Genomic DNA, 6,965 nt, shown 5'->3' with positions numbered 1-6,965 from the left:
CAGGCCCGATGTTTCAGGGAAAGCATTTGGGGGGCACTCTTCAGGGCGAGAAATGGGGGGCGGGGCTGTAGCGTGAGATTTTTCTAAAGTCTATAGGAGTTTTTGAGCCCCCCAAGAAGGTGGGTACCAGCTTCCCCCTTCTCCGGCAGCAAAGACCTTTGACTGAAAAACATCTGTCTTACACCACCTGACATATTCCACTTAGTCAACTACCTGTTACCTAGGAAGTTTAAGTGGGGATGGAAGTAATGGACCCATCCGTGAGAATTCCCTTGTTTCCAAGAGCAGTTTGGAGGAAGAGTGATGGGGAAGAGGGAAGGATGAAGGGAAGAGTGTGGGAAAGGGAGCTGGCAGGTCTGGGTGGTAAGGGAGGGATGGGCACCCCCAGTCAGAGCAGCAGAGGAAGGAAGGAAGGAGGGAGGAAGGGAGGAAGGAAGGGAGGAAGGGAGGAAGGAAGGAAGGAAGGAAGGAGGGAAGGAAGGAAGGAAGGAAGGAAGGGAGGAAGGGAGGAAGGAAGGAAGGAAGGGAGGGAGGGAGGGAGGGAGGGAAGGGAGGGAGGGAGGAAGGGAGGGAGGAAGGAAGGGAGGGAGGGAGGGAGGGAGGGAGGAAGGAAGGGAGGAAGGGAGGAAGGGAGGAAGGGAGGAAGGAAGGGAGGAAGGGAGGAAGGGAGGGAGGGAGGGAGGAAGGAAGGAAGGGAGGGAGGAAGGGAGGGAGGGAGGGAGGGAGGGAGGGAGGAAGGGAGGAAGGGAGGAGGAAGGGAGGGAGGGAGGGAGGGAGGGAGGGAGGAAGGGAGGAAGGAAGGGAGGAAGGGAGGAAGGGAGGGAGGAAGGAAGGAAGAGAGGAAGGGAGGAAGGGAGGGAGGGAGGAAGGGAGGGAGGGAGGGAGGGAGGGAGGGAGGGAGGGAGGGAGGAAGGAAGGGAGGGAGGAAGGGAGGGAGGGAGGGAGGAAGGAAGGGAGGAAGGGAGGAAGGGAGGGAGGGAGGGAGGAAGGGAGGAAGGGAGGAAGGAAGGAAGGAAAGCCTCAAGAAATGGCCAAGGGCCTCACAGAAGGAGGGTTGGTTCCAGTTATTATCCAACCTAGAGGAATGGCCTGCGATTTCATCCTGAGAGTTTGCGGAAGATAAAGATAAAGGCTATTCCAAGGGACAGGTGAGCCATGTCTCCTGATAGAAATAAGACCAAATATCAGTTCTAACACTCACTTGCAAAGAGATTGTAATTTCTTCTACGAAAGAGGCGCTCAGATTAGATTAATAACGAAATCAACTGTCTTAAAAATAAAAAGGCAAAACTACATCTGGAAAAGCACAAAAGGAATAAAAACAAAGGCTTATAATTTTAATACCAAAGTACAAACCTGGAGGTGTAGAGGGAGAGAAAAGGAGGCCATGACAATAGCGAAAACCACAATGAAGATATAATAATATGAATTTCATATATGGATGACATTGTATTGAGAGAAAAAAAGGAACAAAACCTGTAAAATACAGGAGAATGAGAATTGTGCTGGGACATTTTAACCCAGTAAGTAAGCCAAATGAACACGGATTTGGAATATCAGAACAATATAACATATTATAATAGTATAAGGCTGTGTGAAAACAGACTTTGCATACTAATGCCCCAATGTTCCCAAAAGAACTTTTGAAGCTCATACATTCTAATCAAAGAATTAGGCCTCACCTTCCCCTGAAATTAGATTTGTTTATCTGTCTCTCCTACTAGATTCAGCAACTTAAGAAAAGAGAAAGAACAACCATGCCACTTTAATTTCTCTTTCAAAGCCATCTCCTTTTCAGTCTTTAGGTGTCAGCATAAGTATCCCCTTTTCTGAGAAGCCTTCTGTAAGGCGTTAAAGGGTATCCAGGATTTGTTTTTAGCAGGTATTTTTATCAGACACGCAAACGCAAGAATGACTGTCGTGAAGGAAGAAGTCTGTCTTCACACATTCCGAGAAACAGGAGGTATGCCAGGACACACAGGGCCACCTAGAGAAGCACCAGGGCTGGTCAGGAGGCAGAGGAGTGAAGGGAAAAAGGTGGGCACGGCAGGCTGATCGGGCTTAGCTCTGGCGGGTTTGAATGATTCCAGTGGCCTCTGGGGCGTAGTGGTTTCCTCTAGTCGTCTGGGATCTGGTGCCGGGGCAGTCATGGTGGCCGGGCAGTGGCCGGGAGTGTGAGCGCTGGGGAAAGGCGATAGTTGAGAGAGGTGGGCTTTGGTCTCCCCAAAAGTCAAAGCCTTACAAAATACAGAAAAGAAAAAAATCATGATTAAGGCACCTCTGAGAGCCCATCTCATTATTGTTTCTGTTTTCTTCCTAGCCCTTCTCATATGCCATCTATTCAAAACACCTCTATGTGCTTCTCCGAGATGTAGCTGGGCATGGTTTTTTTGTTTATTTGGTGTGTGTGTGTTGTAGTTTTCATCCCTTCTTGCACATGAAGATCACCTGGGGAACTTTTCTAAAATACCATTGCCGGAGACCCATGCATAGATATTCTTATTTGATTTCTCTGGGGTGAGGAAATGATGGCTGTGCTTGAAATGACGTGCCTGTTACGTGCTGCCAGAGTTGAGAATCACGGCCCAGCCAATGAATGCAAAGCATCTAATGACCAGGAGAAACCAGTTATGCTAATTTCTAAATGTTGGCATTAAGTCTGAGACAGGCGAGGAGGCAGGGACTATTCACATAAATTATTTGCCTGTAAGAACATTTATTTATTTGTGTTCTAAAATTTAACTTAGGGTTACACTGAAGAGTATCATCTGTTTTGTACCTATTGCGATGCATTACTATTTTCATGCATTTATGAGTTAATTTTCTTAATTGAAGAACTTTATGCATTGCAAGCCCTTATTAACTTAGAGTTTTAAAAGTTTTGAGATGTCATCTAACAATGCCCGAATCACATGAGAGAACTCGCACAATCCAGAGAGGAAATGCTAATGAAACGTTAGGAGCTCAAACAGACCTGAGATGGAAGTGAAATTCCTAGCTGAAACTGGATAGAGAATATTGAAAAAACAAACAAACAAACAAAAATAAAGAAAACCAATTGGAAATGAGAGGGGGAGGAAAGCAATGTTGGAATATGAAGTGAAAAGTACGGATGTGAGTGATGAACAAGGTGAAAGCAACATGGAGAAGCAACACAGGAAACACGACGTACAGCCCAGAGCACTGTAAGATACGGGGGCAAGAATCAAAGCCATCAAAGAACACACTGACTGCTCTCCTGCTGGGGCGCTTTCACCCAAGCCGCTGTTGGAGGCCTCCTGCCCTACGAGAGCTGCTCATAGCTGAATAGAGGCAAAGACACAGGAAACCCACGGGTGAATCACACCCGACCTGGAGATGCCATCCAGTTCCATGGGGCTGACGGGACGTCACCAGCTAGCCTTTCGGCATCTGAGCACTGGTTTTATTAAATATTCTGTATGAAAAGATGGCTTTGTTAATTGTGTCTTCATGAATGTTTATTAGTTATTATTGATATCTGTCAGAACACTGCATTTTATACCAGCTGGAGCTGGTTGGTAATTATTTATTTGTTTCCTTTTTGTTGTTGTTTGTTTTTTGGTCTGCTTTCCCCAATAGACTGTAAGCTTCCTGAGAGCACAGAGCATGTCAATCTTGTTCTCTCTTCTCTAGGTACCGCGTGGGTGCTCAGTAAATGGGGGCTGTGCTATGACATAACGCCTGTATCATGGGGGCGCATCGTGGAGTCATAACACCAGCAGGAAAAAGAGAGTATGGAGTTGGGAAAGAGCTGGAATGACCGCACCTGGAGATGATGGGAAAGGCTTTTGGAGAACACGGTCACTGCAATGGGCCTGGGAAGCTTCCCGCAAGCCACGCTATCAGTGCAAGCCCCAAACTGACCCCCCAGGCCCACGTCACGACCACTTGTTGGGATTTACAATATATATTGACTCTGAAAATTGTGACTTGAAGTAGGCGGGCCCTACCTTGGCCCTACACTTAAGCAAATAAATGCACGTGAACCAGCCTCCCCACGTCAAGACAGAACGAGCCCACTGCCATTTCCACTCACAGGGCGACCTTGTTTTGGGGCTCTGCTACTTGCATTTAGATCTGAAAGACAATTTTCAGCTTCTGCTTGCCCTTTCTCAATCAATCAGCGAGAGCCATGGAAATAATTATTAGGCTGGCTAATTATCTTACAAAATAGAAGGTGCTTTCTTTGTCCATGTACATTTCCGTGCCATTCATTACTTCCCCGAATACTAATTATGGTGTTTAGCCTCCATCACTCGTTTGACAACAAGGGGTCAACTGAAGAGAGCTAAGGAGGTGTCTGGGCGTCCACAATGTAAAGGAAACCGCCCAGAGAAGAGTTCAGTAGTAAACGCCTTCGGGGTGATGGCACCTTGCCTTTCAGTCCAAAAAGGACAGGAGTCCATGGAGGTCCCACCATTGGCTGTCTGCTCCCGGAAATGCGGACTGCACAGCGAGTTGTCCAGTGTTTCTCTTCCAGGTGGGAGCTGTTCTGTAGCGGTGGTGAGAGGAGAGAGAGGACTACATTTTATCAGGATTTGGGAGCTTCGCAGGGGATCTTACCACCTCCTATTTTTTCGTGCTCACACTAGCAAATGTCCGAGCGCGGAAGCAGAGTTCTCTCCTCGCTATGATCATTTCTGTCTTCACCCCAAGCCAGCTGCTGGGGAGACTTCATTTCCTTTTCCAGTTTAGGTTAGCTGGCTTCTGGAAGCATCAGCTCAGTTTTGCCCCACAGCTGATTTCTGATGACTCTTATTTTTGGAATCTCTTGTCTTGAATGGGGACATGACTCAGTCGTCATAGCCAGTCTATGCGGGGGACGCTGGCTGGGCCTCGATGAAGCAAAGCCTCCTTCACTTTGGAAAATTAACATAAATAAATACATAAAGTGCTACTGCTGCAGAAATCCGGTATAAGGCCCAAGGTCCAAGGCAGGCCTCACTCCAATTTTAGTTAGGCCATCTGAGGTCTAGGGTTTTCTACTTTGGGGCTCCCTCTAAGTCCTGGGGTTCAGGACCACGAAACAGTGATGGTTGCAAAGCTAGGGTGACTTTGGACTTGACATTTGCCTTCTGGGTGGATTTGAGGGTACAAGGGTCTCCTTTGGGATTTATAATACAGTGTTTCCCCGAAAATAAGACCTAGACAATCAGCTGTAATGTGTCTTTTGGAGCAAACAGTAATATAAGACCCGGCATTATATTATATTTTATATTATATTAAAGACCTGGTTTTATATTATAGTAAAATAAGACTGGGTCTTATATTAAGTTTTGCTCCAAAAGACATATTAGAGCCGATGGTCCTGCTAGGTCTTATTTTTGGGAAAACACGGTATATATTGGCAAAATTATGTAACTTGGAAGCAGGTGGGCTCTACCTTGGGGAAGAAAAGGAATTAGTGTGCTTAAAAAGTTGTCACCTGAGTCTTCTCATGTCCTCTTCACCACAGCTGTGTTATACAGGGGTTCTCGTAAGGTCCAGTTTACAGGTGTGGGGACAGAGCCTGCTGGCAATTTGAGCCTTTCACCCCTTAACCCCGAGCCCCATCTCTGCTTATTTCACACTGTCTCCATCTTCTGCACAATGAGGCCAAACAAGCATCACAGCCTCTTTCTCTCCTCACACTCTTCAAGGGACCCTTTTACTAATGATTCCATTTTAAAGGTATGGTTTATGTCATTGGTTGTCTCCTTATAATACACCCCGTTGCAGGATTGCCCGCTTTTGCATTTCTCAGTCTCCTTTGCAGTCGGCTGGGAGAGGCCATGTGTGCTTTGCCCGAGAAGATACGAGCTGAGGTCTATTGGGGGTGTTCCCGTGAAAGTTGTTATTGCTCAGTCAGCAAGGGACAGACGCCGTCGGCTTTTTGCTTTGATCCTTCCCCTTCTTTCTGCCTTGATTGGGATTGCGCCTCAGCTCAGAGGGTGCAGTAGCCGTCCTACAAACACACAAAGATGAGAGCGACATGTAAAAGATTGCTGAGTGGAAATAAAGAAGGTGCTTTGGTCTGGAGGCGTTATAGAACTGCCATAGCAGCCTTGGAATGGCCTACCTTGGCAGTTCTTAGTACACAGGAAACTCATCTTAGTGGGGTTTCTGTTCTATAAAGCCCCAGAGTGGCTGGGATTCTTCTGGAATGCCAGCTCTTCCTGAGTGACCCCTTTCTCCCTCTGTCTGCCCAGCCCTAGGGCAACAATGACTCCCTGTTTGTGCTAATGCCAGCGCTGCTTCACCATTCCTGGTTGCGTTTCTAGGCCCTTCCATAGCCTGTGAACCAATCTCCTGTATTATTTGGTTTTAAATCATCAGAGTGTCTCTTCTGGTTGGACCCTGATTGATTCATGCATTATCTGGGCTTATTGTTGAATGGTTTTGGTGGTGTTAAGACACTGTTAGGAAAACTGTGCTAGAGAGGGGCAGTCAAAACTAGTCAACATTTTAATAAAGTTTATGTCATCCGGAAAACTGATGATTCTACCCAATGTCTTCTAATAGCCCCATAAGCAATTCATGCTGGAGTTCAGAGTCAGGAATGTGTTTGCTTGCAGACTGCAAGCTCCTCGCAGGTGCAAACTAGACTTTCTTCTTCGTATCCCTGGCACCCAGCACATTGTGGAGTGTATGGTGACACGCAATAAACACTTTCAAATAAACAACTGATAAAATGGAGGGACTTCCATGTTTCTTTTCATCAGACATGAGAACTTGCAGCCTAAGATTTCTTTCCACTACATGGCCTCCGGGAAGCTCTGAGGTCACTTTCATATTCTACCAGACTACTCAGATCACCTTAGGTGCTTGGGGTATGTCTGTTTGCTTTAAATACTTTTATACTTTTCTAAAAATGTTCAGGATTTTGTTTTGTTTATAAACTCCCTTACGTCCTTCATGAGTCCTTATAAATACAGATGTCTAGGAATATGGAAAACTAATTGGAT

The 6,965-nt window shown here is 46.3% G+C and overlaps 1 long non-coding RNA gene across 1 annotated transcript in view; it reads right to left on the bottom strand.

Moving 5' to 3' along the window:
- Window positions 1-1,021: 1,021 nt before the first annotated feature.
- Window positions 1,022-6,965, bottom strand: part of LOC141568260 (uncharacterized) — a 28,538-nt gene continuing 22,594 nt past the window's right edge. The window contains exon 3 of the long non-coding RNA XR_012491356.2: window positions 1,022-5,965. This is a non-coding gene — a long non-coding RNA (uncharacterized LOC141568260). The remainder of the gene's footprint in view (window positions 5,966-6,965) is intronic.

This window comes from Rhinolophus sinicus, chromosome 13, assembly GCF_057876585.1.
Source record: "Rhinolophus sinicus isolate RSI-liver-muscle chromosome 13, RSI-T2T, whole genome shotgun sequence".
NCBI lineage: Eukaryota > Metazoa > Chordata > Mammalia > Chiroptera > Rhinolophidae > Rhinolophus > Rhinolophus sinicus.
This window is presented reverse-complemented; position numbering and strand designations above follow the sequence as displayed.